Genomic DNA, 12,020 nt, shown 5'->3' on the forward strand with positions numbered 1-12,020 from the left:
TCTGCCTTTAATCCAGCTTCATCCATTTCTGAGGAAAAGCCGATTGACAAACAGCATTGTGTACAACAAGCCCCTGGATGAAAAAAGAAAAACGATACAGTATGATATCCGCAATCTTGTGAGATGTTCTAATGGCAGTTTGCTGTTAGTTAAAGTAGGAGATTTTGTCTACAGGAGGACCCATGATCAAGACTTGGTCATCAATGAAAAGATGATAAACTGGCCTGTTAATTTCAAGGAGGTATGTCATTTTTATATTAAATGTATACAGAGGTATCTAAACAGAGTCCTGAAATTAAATTGTGTGACTACCCTTTTTTGTGTGTTTTTTTTGGTGTTTTCCAATATTTTAATTTTTATTCTTTGTATTTACATTTAATCATAAATACCTCTTTACAGTGTACATCACGAGTTTTCCGAGCATGAGTACAGTGCATATCAGACAAGACAAAGACATTACCATATACATTATCATCAGCAAATAGCTTTTTATTTTTGTATCCCGAGGAATGGCATTTTAATGTTAAATGTATACAGAGGTATCTGAACAGAGTCCTGAAATGAAATTGTGTGCCTACCCTTGTTATGTGTGTTTTTTTGGTGGTTTCCAATATTTTAATTTTTTTATTCTTTGTATTTACATTTAATCATAAATACCCCTTTACAGTGTACATCACGACTTTTCCCAGCATGAGTACAGTGCATATCAGACAAGACAAAGACATTACCAAATACATTATCATCAGCAAATAGCTTTTTATTTTTCTATCATTTATATGTACTTCCTTTTCATCTTTTTTCCTCCTCCCCTAATAACCACCCTCATATTATCCCTATTCTTACTATGCATAGTATCTACAATTGCCCTCCCTGCTACTATACTTTCCAGTCTTTCAGTTTCTACTATAGACTACAGACATTTATTTATTTTATTTTGTTTTAATTTCTTTTATACAATAAATCACTATACTTTACTTAGTTTGTAAAGTGAATTTTCCAACATGAATATATTTCACACCAATCCAGTTGGGAATACTATACATGTTATCATCAACAGATAATAATCAATTTCTGTGTCCCATTAATGTCTTGGCTTTCTATATTTCTTCTTAATGTCTTCCCTCACATTCTCCTTCTTCTCCCACCCACTTTCTACACTAACATAGCATTCAATTTACTTTTCACGTGCCAGCTGGTGCTGTAGTGGTGAAGGAGCTGAGTTCTCACATGGCCAACCATGGTTTTGTGTCCTGGATCTGATGACTTGAAAATTATGCCTGGCATGTTTATGTGCGTGCATGCCCAAAATCCTGAGAGGATAATGGGGGAAAAGGGTTTAAGGAGTGACCAACTTCCTAAGGATTAATTTCTCACATATTGTTTTTTTATTATTATTATTTTTTGTGCAATATCTGTATTTCCGTAGAATCTTTTGTATTTACATTTACATAGCACCTTTCATCCAAAAATTTCAACATTATTTAACTTTACAGCATTATTTGGTGGCAAAACCTAAAAGTTCATGGTGCACTGAGTTGACTAAGTTCCAAGTTCTCTAACTTCCAATTCCACTTCTGGTCAACTAAATAAGTTGACTGTTTCCTTTTTATTGATGGTCTTTCAGAAAGTAGATTATAAACACAACACTGCTACTACAGAGAGACAGACAGAAAGAGATAGGAGAGAGACTGACTGTTCTCATGGCTACTGAGTTAGTGATAAAACACACAGTTTATAAACCACACATTGTGGAATATGGAATTATTCCACAAAGTTCTTTAGAGCTGATAATGAGAGTCTAAGAAGTATACTGTTAAATTAAAAAATAGTATTTCAGACTGCAAAGATTATTCTAAAATTTGTTAAATAATGAATTTGTATTAATGAGCATCAATGCATTTTTTGTTTCATAAGAAAATAAAACTGTGATATAAAATTGGAACTACTAAAGTTACTGAAGTAACAAGACACCTAGCAACTATAAGATTCATTTTAAAATATCTTTAAAGGAGACTTAATAATCCTACGTGAATAGAGCAGGCAAGAAATACAAACCTTCATTCCTTCCTTGAATTAAGGAGCACTACTGCATTCAACTGCCAAAATTTTTAGAAGTTTTTAGGACTTAACTATATGCATTGTACTGTTAAGATCTACTGAATAAAGGACATCCTCTCACTAAGGACAAAGTATGTTAAGGTCAAAGTGTTTCAAGAAGTACTCCAAGAACAATCTACTTCTTTCATCATTTGTTTCATAAATTTACCCATGTTTGCTTAATGCTTCTGCTAAGGATTAGCCCAAATCTAGGCATTTATATTTAGTTGTGTAAACCTAAATTAAATGCTGTAGTATTTTGTGGACCGTATTATATATCAGGATACAGAGAAAATTGTTTTGGCATGTCAGAGCCTTATTTGGTTAGCAGACTGGATAGACTGCATGTGTTGGTACTTTTATTTTCAAAGTCAGTTATTTTGATGGCACTGCAAAGATAAATTTGAAGAATCCATGAAATAGGAGTTACAAAAATTTTTACTGATATTAATCTTTCCATGCGTTCCATTAGGCAAAACTAAACATTCATTCATGGATCCAAGGTAATTAAAAAGAGTGTTTTTCTGAAAACTTTTTTACTAAGATGGTTTTCCAGCAAATGGCATTCCCCAAGGTAAAGCTGTTATGTCTTAACTCATTTTCCTTCCTTAGCATTGGATATATGTTTGTTTGTTTTTTTTTAACTTGAGAACTGACTGTTGCTTAAGTTTTCTTATGGCAAAAATAATGTAAATAATTTACTGTGATCTGCATTTTGCCAGGAATTCAATATTAAGGTTATCATTTATTAATAAAAATTTTTCTGTTTTTGTCCTTTATAATAATACATTAAAAAATGATAACTGTTATTGGTACTTTTGAAAGATTTGTATGCATTTGTTACCTTTAAACATTTGGAAGCACAAAAAAAAGTAGATTTAGTTAACCCAGGGAAACATATTGTTTTTCTGTTTGTATCTCTCTCTGGTGAAAGCAAATGACCTACAGCAGACAGCTAAAGAAAAGTGAATTAAACTCTTGCCTTGGAGAAAATACAATCTATTTTTTTTATATCTGCCTTTTTATTCCTGACTTTATACTATGTGACTTTGCTTACATACATTCTTACTACAGGAAAACATCTGTTTTTTATATGCTGATTTGTTTTCTTATGTTTGTTCAAGCAGCAGGCCAATTAAAATAAATGCAGTAATGGATATGCATACATAGTTGAACATTGTTTAATGAGAGAAATGCATTTTTTTATTTAATTTAATTTAATTTTTATTTTAGGTAGATTTTTGCAGTAGGGCATGTGTGCTTGCCAGAGAAACAGAGATAGAAAGCTATAAGTGGGGAGATGGCCATGCTGCAATCCCTTTTCCTCCATTCTCCTCCCAAAATTTTGAGTTCACATGCACATTCACACAGTAAGATTCAAGCTGCCAGATATGGGACTCAAATTGCACTTAGCCATGTGGGAGTCCAACGACATAAACAGTGCGCCATCTGCTGGTCCCCACGAAATGCATTTTTAGGAAAGTTTGTCATTGTGTAAACATAATAGATTGCACTTACACAAACCTAGATGATATTGCACATTGCACATGAAATTTATATGGTATAACCTATTATTTTATGGGACCACTATCATGTATGCTTTTCATCATTGACTGAATTGTCTTCTATCTTTATAGAGCACATGATTTTTCATATATGTGTTTGTATGTATGTGAGTGTGTGTATGAGTTTGTGTGTGTCTAAGAAAATTCCACTGTATATCCTGAAACCATTTTTCATTTGTCAACAAAGTCCTTTTTACATATTGATATTCTATAAACACAAGGAGAGTACAGATTAAAATACCATTCATGTTTTTGCAGATACCATTCACATTTTCTCTTCTCATGTTGCATTCCATTTTTTAAAGAATTATTTATCTAATTTGTAATTTATTATTAGCCTTCTTCAATTTGATGAGAGAGAGAGAGAGAGAATGTGAAAGCCAGTCAATGGATCCAGGGGAACATGTTGCATACCATTTTTTAAAGAATTATTTATTTAATTTATTATTATTAGCCTTCTTCAATTTGATGAGAGAGAGAGAGAGTGAGAGAGAGAGAGAGAGAGAGAGAATGTGGAAGCCAGTCAATGGATCCAGGAGTTAAACCATGGTATGCCATGTGAGAATCCAGTGCCTTATGCACCCCACCACCTGCCAGCCTCTTGCATATCATTCTTTGTTGTACTAATCATCTCAAAGCATTGACTATAATCTAAGCCAATTAGATGAGGCAGAAAATTTATACAACAGGGGCCAGCAGATTATGTGGTAGTTACAATGCTGGACTCCCACATGACTGACCACAATTTGAGTCTTGGACCTGTTGTCTAGAACCTCATGCTGAGTGCATGTGCATGCATGCCCCACATCCTGGGAGGAGATAGAGGAGAATGAATTGTGACGTGGCCATTTCTCCTATGGGCTAATTTCTCACTTTCTCTCTCAATGTCTCTGTTTCTTTCTCTCTCTTGCATGCGCATGAACACGCATGTGCAAGTTCACACACCCTAAGGCAAAAATCTTTTAAAAAAAGATTTATATAACAATCATGCTTCACACATGTATTTTGTTAATATATGAAAAGCAGTGCTCTGCTAACATCAAAGTCCAGAAGTGGCTTAACAACGTTCTTATTCTGCTGGCACATGAGATTTAAGTTTTTATTGTGTACCTACATATCACATTAGATATTTTAAAATCTAGAACCAAAAATTTTCTACACAACCAGATATGAGGACCTAGTATAAATATTCTTGGGAACATAGCTTTTCAGAATATTTACCTGGTAAAACCTGCATTGAGATTGTTTTGAAGAAAGTGATTACATAAGAGAAAAGAATGACACAAGGGATTATTTTAGATATGTATGGGGTACAGTAATTAGGTACATTGGAGATATTTGGCAAGTAATACATTAAGAGGGATGGCAGGTGACGTGATGGTTAAAGCACTGGACTCCCACATGGTTGACCACAGTTCTTATCCTGGACCTGTGGCTTGCTTTCTCACTTTTCCTTTCTCTCTCTCTGTATTCCTTTTCAAATTTTAAAATAATAGTAATAAATACAGTTAAATAAATAATTTTTCAAAAAATTTAAAAGTAGTAATAATACATAAAGAACAAAGGGAAGCATACTAGTTCTTCATTAGAAGTCTTTGTAAGGGTGGCCAACAGGTAGCAGCATAGTGGTTAATTTCTGGACTTCCACATTGCTGGCTACAGTTTTGAGTCCTGGAATGAGAGACCTAAAACTCATGTCTGGCATATGTGCATGGTTGTCTCAAACCCTGAGAAGACAATAAAGAATGGATTGCAATGTGGACATCACACCTGGAGTGTTTTCTCACTTTTTCTGTCTCTGGCGACTGTATGTATCCTTTAGTAAAAATCTCACTATAAAACAAAACAATTAAAAGAAAGTCTAACTAATATCAATGGGAGTTTAAATGATACACAGCATTGAAGTATTAAAAGCAATAGTTTTCTCCAAAGTGAAGAAAAATAGAGACATCTCATCAAAACAGTTTATAACATATATGATCATGACTAATGATCCTCTTTTCTGCTCAGACTCCTGAATCTGTGTGTAGTCACAGCTGTGTTCCTGGATTTCAAAAACTTCCCCAAGAAGGAAGACCTGTTTGCTGCTTTGTGTCTTGTGCCCAGAATCAGACATTTCAAATCAAACAAGTATGAAATATATAACTAGATTCTTAGTCCCTACTATTGCTCAATAAAAATAAAACTGTTACTATTAGAAATAAAACATGGGGGAACCAGCAGTCAGGTGGCTGACTGTAATTTGATTCCCAATCCTGAATCTTGAGTCATACCAGGTGCGTGTGCATGTATGCCCAAAATCTCCAGAGCAGAAAGTAAAATAAGAGACTGTGGAAAGGCCATCTCCTCTGGAAGGTGATTTCTCACTTTCTCTTTCTCTGCTGAATACACTGGCCCTATAGCAAAATTCTCTCTCTCTATCTCTCTCTCTCAAACACACACACACACACACAGAGAGAGAGAGAGGAAGAGAGAGAAATAAATAATAGAGAACCACTGTTCTTGTTTTTTACATTTTTAAATTAAATCAACTTTTTATTTTCTTACACAATGCTTTGTAAAGTCCTACCTTTCAGAATGACAAATATAATCACAGTGACTTATAGACACAGAAAATTTATAATCCTTGTAGCCTGACCTAGACATTAAATCTACCTGAAAATTGCTTTGCTTTTATTTAAAGGATATCTCCAAGAGAACCACTGTTCTTAATTCACATATTCATTGTTTTGTTATATTTATTTTATAAACACTATTTCTACCCTATTTTGTGTAAGCTGTTATGGGGCCATGCTCATTCAATTAGTTTCAACTCTTAAATAATTTCCAAAGGACATCCTTGCACTTTAGTGCTGTGTAAGAGAGTGTCTATCTTAAATCTCATAGTGGAGCAGATTAGTCATGAAATGAGAGATGTCATTATCAAGGTGACCTGTGGGTGTTTTAAGCTTTGAATCTGACTTTTATACCCAGATGATAAACACAACATAGTAACAGGTAAATTATTAAGCCACCTGGTCTGGGATGTGAACCACGGTCAACTACGTGGGAGTCCAGCGACATAGACATTATGCTAACAGCTGGTCCCAATAACAGATACATTATTATAAAAATATTTTAAACTTTTTTTTGAGAGTTTTTTGTTTGTTTATTTGTTTATTTGTTTTCTTGTTTGTTTGTTTGTTTGTTTTTGTTATAGGGCGTATGCACTATTCACCAGAAAGACAGAGAGAAACAGAAAGACAGAAAGTGAGAAATCACCCCCAGGGAGGATGGCCATGTCGCAATCCTTTCTACTTCATTCTTCTCTTAGGATCTTGGGCACACATGCACATGCACCTGGTGTGAGTTTAAGCCACCAGGGCCGGGACTCAAAACGCTGTCAACTACATAAGAGACCAGTGACATAGCTATTATGCTAAAAGCTGGTCCCAAAATATTTTAAACTTTTTCAACCATGCTCAAATACACCTGTGCAATTAGAAACAAAGAATTGACTAAAATCAGAAAATCACACATGAATTATATTTTAGGAAGAAAAAGAAACATAGTTTAAAGATTGAAGACTCAACATCCTAATCAATTTCACACTTAGGAACCTCAAAATTTGCTGTCATACAAAATATAAAATCAAACAATTGTCAAAATAAAATGTAGTACTGGCAATTGTAAAATATGGAAAATTATAAGAAATAATGCTTCCATTTTTCCAATATATAAGGAATAAATATGGTTTGAATTATTACATAAGTTTTATTCATTTTCAGACATTCTAACAGTAGAAATTATTTTGATCTTCATTACTAGTAAAAATTAATACTTATGTTAGAATATACCAAGAAAAAAAATGTTTATTTTCTTGTGACTGAATTGCAAAACCAAATGAGTGTGTAAAACAAGAAATAAAAATAGTGGTATGGAGACAGCTCATGACATGGTGGTTAAAGTGTATGAATTTCACATGACCCAAATTGTGGCTTAAGTCCTCAACCAGATAACTTGGAAAATACACCAGGAGTTTGTTTATTGTGAAAAATAATGGGAACCAGCAGTTAGCGTAATGGCTATGTCACTGGACTCCCACATAGTCGGCCGCGGTTTGCGTCCTGGACCTGGTGGCTTAAAACTCACGCCAGGCACGTGTGTGTGCATGCCCAAGATCCCGAGAGGAGAATGGAGGAGAAGGGATTGCGGCGTGACCATCCCCCCTGGGGGGTGATTTCTCGCTTTCTGTCTCTATGTCTCTGTCTGTCTGTCTGGCGTGCGCACATGCCCTATAGCAAAAACCTCTCCAAAAAAAAAAAAGAAAGAAAGAAAGAAAAATAATGACAAAGGGAAAATATGGTGTAGAAGGAATTGTGACATGACTATTTTACAGAGGTGGTGCTGTCTCAGGTTCTTTCTTTCTCTGGGTATCTCTCTCTAGTAAGTGAATGTGCCTCCCAGCAATTTTTTTTCATGAATAATATGGAGCCAGCATGTGGCATGGTGGCTAAGGGTGTTGGACTGCCACATGGCTGACTGCAGTTCAAGTATTGGGAAGCTGTGTGGCTTGTTTTCTCACTTTCACTCTCTCTCTGGTCGAATTAAAATAATAATAATATAAGAAGAAGAAGAAAAAAATAAAAAGCTATTTGATGATGATGATGATGGAGATTTTAATGTTTTTGTATTGACTGATATACATGGTATTACTTCTGGAAAAAGAAATGTAATACATTGTAAATTTATATGTGATTCAATGTGATATAAACAAGATTATGATAATAAATAAAATTAATAATAATAATTACAAATTAAATTAAATAAGTAAGTAAATTTTTAAATGAACATTAGGATCCAGTAGGTGGCATGATTCATAAGGTACTGAAATCCCACATGACTGACCATAATTTGAGTCCCAGACCTGGCCACTTGCTTTTCCATTTCCCTCTCTCTTTCTGTCTCTGTTTCTCTGCGCTGAACACAAATGCTCCAGAACAAATTTTAAAATGAATAATAAATAAAATTAAATTTAAAAGAAAAAGAAAAAAAATGAATAGAAAAAGAAAGGGTTTGCAACCAGAAGAAAACAAACACATTCATGTGGGTGCCAAACCTATTCCTGAGACAAAAGACAGAGTATCTTTTGACTTTTGGAATAGAAATAGGTAATACAAGAAAAAAATGTGATTAGTTATCACTCTAATTTTTTTTATCTAAGAACTGTTTATTTAATTCCACCATTATTATTATTAAAATTTGCTATAAGTTATGCACACTCACCAGAGAGATTTAGGAAGAGAAAGTGAAAAAGCAAGTAACCATGTCTGAGACTCAAACTGCAATAAGTCTTGTGAGAGCCTAAGACTTTTTTTGGTATTATTTTAATTTCTTTTATACATTCAATCACTATACATCACTTTGCTTATAAAGTGAATTTTCCAGCATGAATACATTTCTCACCAGTCCAGTTAGATATGCCCTACATGTTATCATCAACAGACAATAATCAATTTCTATGTCCCATAAATGTCTTGTCTCTCTGTTTTTCTCCTTAATGTCTTTCCTCAGACTCTCCTCCCATCCTGTTCCCACACTGGGATCTTAACTGCCATGACACCTGCTGACCCTCACTGTGATTCTTTGAGGAGATATTGGGTTGTAAGAGTCATGATGTATTTTTTATTTATTTTTAAAATTTTCTATGGAAAAATGCATCACAACTTTTTCAACAGCCCAACAATATTGCATCAGTATTACCAAAAGTAAATACATACTTGAGTAAATATTAGTTACACCACCTGTTTTCCTACAATAAAAAAGTAATTGAAATGCAGGCAAAATTATTAATTTCCATAATCTCTGTGGCTGTTTTCCTGCTACATAACAATAGAAGTGAGTATGTCCAACAGAAACCACATAATGCATAAAGGCAAAAAATATTACCAGCCTCTCTAAAAGAAAAAAAAAAGTTTTACAAACTATGCTTTCAAATGTATATAAATGGATACCTCACAAAGAATATTCCATCTTTCTATCATGTAATTATAATACCAACTCCTCAAACAACAGCTATACAGGAGCAATCAAAATCCATTAAATATTTAAATGTTTTAAAACAGTTTTCTGGGACCTTAAGTTGTCATAGCCATTTATTGTTGAACTCCAACATGGCCAAATGCAGTTCGAGTCCCAAACACAGTGCTTTGAAACTCATGCCAGGCAGGCGTGTGTACATGCCCAAGATTCCAGTAAGAGAATGGAGAAAAAGAGACTGAAGCATGACCAACCTCTCTGACGGTGATTTCTCACTTTTTCTCTCACTGTGTCTATCTCTTTCTCTCTCTCTGGCAAGCACACATAACCTAATGCAAAAATTTAAAAGTATTTAAACATGTTTTCAACATTTACATAGGACTATTTATGATAATATTGATAGAAAAATTAAAATGTGCAATAAGAAAATTAGGTACACAAAATGACATGCTATGTACAAAAAATCAATAGAAATTAGGATAGAGAAAGAAGTTATGATATTTCAGGAGAACAAGATATTTCTTGTTTTCTGAATATTAAAAAGAAAACCATTTCTGTTGTGAAGAACAACTATGATAAGCTATGAAAATATAAAGTTCATTATAAAGAAAACAGAGGAGAGTGTAGAGAAGAGATCTGGGATAAATTCTCAGTATTGATAGTATCATTCAGAGCCACAAGATGGGCCAACCAAGATCTTTAGATGATGAGATCCAGTTTTAAATCATTTTGGTGCCATCTGAAGCTAAAAGAATTCTCCCAGTGTTATCAACATAGGCTCTTAATTTGGAATATCTTGGTATTACCTTGTGGATTCATCTGTGGAAAATTACACAAAAGCCAACATTTTCTTTGACATGACATCAATTTGTGAAATTAAATTTCTGGACCTTTGTTTTGTCACCAGATGCAAAGCAGTGTGCCCAGTGCCCAGCTCAAGAGTATCCAGACGTTGAAAGAACTCACTGCTCCCCAAGCCTGTGATAGTCCTGGCTTTTGAGGATCCTTTGGGGACAGCCATGGCCTGCATAGCTCTGTGGTTTTTTGTCCTCACTGTCATAGTTTTGGGAGTCTTTGTGAAGCACCGAGACACTCCCATTGTCAAGGCCAACAACCAGGCTCTCAGCTTTATTCTGCTCATCTCCCTCCTGCTGTGCTTCCTCTGCTCCTTGCTCTTTATGGGTCATCCTAACACAGCCACCTGTGTCCTCCAACAAGTTGCAATTGGCCTTGTGTTCACTGTGGCTCTTTCCACTGTTCTGGCCAAAACCATTACTGTGATTCTGGCATTCAAAGTCATGAAGCCTGGAAAAACAATGAGGTGCTTGCTGCTCTCAAAGGCTTCCAACTCTGTCATTCCTATTTGTTCCATGTTCCAAATGATTATTTGTGGAATCTGACTGGGAACCTCTCCCCCTTTCATTGACATAGACTCACATTCTGAGCCCAGAAACCTCATCATTATGTGCAACAAGGGCTCCGTCACTGCCTTCTACTGCGTCCTGGGCTACCTGGGCTTCTTGGCTCTGGGGAGCTTCACTGTGGCTTTCCAGGCCAGGAAACCTGCCTGACACATTCAATGAAGCCAAGATCCTCACATTCAGCATGTTGGTGTTCTGCAGTGTCTGGGTCACATTTGTCCCTGCCTGTCACAGCACCAAGGGGAAGTTCATGGTGGCTGTGGAAGTCTTCTCCATTTTGGCCTCCAGTGCAGGACTCCTAGGCTGCATTTTTGTGCCCAAGTGCTACATTATTCTAATAAGGCCTGATAAGAATTCCTGGAAAGCTTTAAAAATCAGAAGAGGTTACGAATAAAATATAATGTTTATATTATAAGACTGTATCACAATTTTAGGGTTTTGAACCTGAAAGTTACAGATTTTATATTCTTATAAAGAAATTGAAAATGACTGACTTATTAAATTTATTTTTAAAACAATATATGCATCTAAGTTTTGACCGTTATACTTTCAAATATGATTGATATTTTAGATTAGTGGTTATTTCTTACATCATGGGTATTGATTAATGGTAACATTTTATTAATTATTTAGTATTTATTGTGTTCTAAAAAGCTTTTTACTTCTATATAGTCAGGAATAATGTCTTTATTTCCATATCTGGCTTATTGACTTGTATCTTCTCTCTCTGTTCTAGGAAGGTCTGGCTTTATTTTTTTATTACTTTAATGACCATAATTTATTTTAATTTGACCAGATAGTTAGGGAGAGTGAGAAAGCAAGCCTCCAGTTCTGGGACTCAAACTGCAATCCATCATGTGGGAGTCCAGTGCTCTCAACCACTATGCCATCTGCTGGCCACTGAAATTTAAAAATGATG

The 12,020-nt window shown here is 34.8% G+C and overlaps 1 pseudogene; it reads left to right on the top strand.

Annotated features, from left to right (window-relative positions):
* Positions 1-11,495, top strand: part of LOC114006009 (vomeronasal type-2 receptor 116-like) — a 16,758-nt pseudogene extending 5,263 nt beyond the window's left edge.
* Positions 11,496-12,020: the final 525 nt, after the last annotated feature.

Source organism: Tupaia chinensis, unplaced genomic scaffold, assembly GCF_000334495.1.
Source record: "Tupaia chinensis unplaced genomic scaffold, TupChi_1.0 Scaffold145225_1, whole genome shotgun sequence".
NCBI lineage: Eukaryota > Metazoa > Chordata > Mammalia > Scandentia > Tupaiidae > Tupaia > Tupaia belangeri.